This window comes from Felis catus, chromosome A1, assembly GCF_018350175.1.
Source record: "Felis catus isolate Fca126 chromosome A1, F.catus_Fca126_mat1.0, whole genome shotgun sequence".
Lineage (NCBI taxonomy): Eukaryota > Metazoa > Chordata > Mammalia > Carnivora > Felidae > Felis > Felis catus.
Genome location: NC_058368.1, coordinates 149,635,917 through 149,637,713, shown reverse-complemented (window position 1 = coordinate 149,637,713; position 1,797 = coordinate 149,635,917).

The window sequence follows — 1,797 nt, the reverse complement described above, 5'->3', positions numbered from 1 at the left end:
TGAAGAACATTTTCAATTCTCTGTTTGTGTCACATTTGCTAAAGTACCACTGAACCATGCAAGTCACATGATTATTTTAGATTTAAGGGGTGGAGAACTGCATTTCACCTAATGATGACAAGACCTACAAAGTTATGTGGTGAAGCTACGGATGTGGCAAAGGAAAGCACCAATGACAATTTAAAAAATCCTTAAGAGCTATTTTTAGGCAGAGTAGATATTGGTTTTTCTTGCTTAGAGCCTAACAGAATAAGAAAGGAACTACATTACACTGCAGTTTCTGGCCCCTTAGCTTGAGAAGGAGTCCAAGCTGATGGTTCTTCACTTTCCTGCACATCTTCCTCTAGCCATGGGGAAGGGCAGAGGTTGGGAGAAAGTGAAGAGTTACCTAACTTTTCCAACTGCCATGGATATTGACAGAGTCAGCTCCAGAGACATTATACATATAAGATCAAATAAAAGAGTGATTTTGTCATGCTTTAAACAGCAGAGGTAGCAAACAGGAGAGTTGAAGTTACTTCTTGGTCACTGAAAACAACCACTTGATTGTCAGTGCTGCTGTTGATCCAATTTTTAACTTGTTTAAAAATATTTAGACAAACTATAGACTTTTAGCCAAATAGATATATCAAAAATATAGAAAGCTGACACACTTGAAAGATTTTTAAATCACCCTGGGTTAAGAAGTTATTTCTTAAAATACCTATTGAAAGGTAAATGTATTTCTAGAGAGTGAGGACTGAAAAAATAAAATAGGTAGATAGAAAATAAACTTTTGTTGGCACATGAACAGACACTCAGGTCAATGGACAGAATAGAGAAGCCAGAAATGGACCCACAAACAAATGGCCAACTAATTTTTGACGAAGCAGGAAAGAATTTCCAGTGGAATAAAGACAGTCTCTTCAGCAAGTTGTAATGGAAAAACTGGACAGTGACATGCAGAAGAATGAACCTGGACCACTTTCTTACACCATACACAAAAATAAACTCAAAATGGATGAAAGACCTAAATGTAAGACAGGAAGTCATCAAAATCCTTGAGGAGAAAGCAGGCAAAAACCTCTTTGATCTTGGCCTCAGCAACTTCTTACTCAACACATCTCTGGAGGCAAGGGAAACAAAAGTAAAAATGAAATATTGGGACTTCATCAAAATAAAAAGCTTCAACACAGCGAATGATACAATCAATAAAACTAAAAGGCAACTGACAGAATGGGGGAAGACATTTGCAAATGACATATCAGATAAAGGGTTAGTATCCAGAATCTATAAGGAATTTATCAGACTCAACACCCAAAAAACAAATAATCCGGTGAAGAAATGGGCAAAAAACATGAATAGACACTTCTCCAAAGACATCTAGATGGCCAATCGACACATGAAAAAATGCTCAACATCACTCATCATCAGAGAAATACAAATCAAAGCCACAATGAGATTCCACTTCACACCTGTCAGAATGGCTAACGTTAACAACTCAGGCAACAACAGATGTCGGTGGGGATGCAAAGAAAGAGGATCTGTTTTGCATTGCTGGTGGGAATGCAAACTGGTGCAGCCACTCTGGAAATTGGTATGGAGGTTCCTCAAAAAACTAAAAAATAGAACTACCCTACAACCCAGCAATTGTACTACTAGGTATTTATCCAAAGGACATAGGTATGCTGTGTCGAAAGGACACATGAACCCCAATGTTTACAGCAGCACTATCAACAATAGCCAAAGTATGGAAAGAGCCCAAATGTCCATCAATGGATGAATGGATAAAGAAGATGTAGTGTATATATATATATA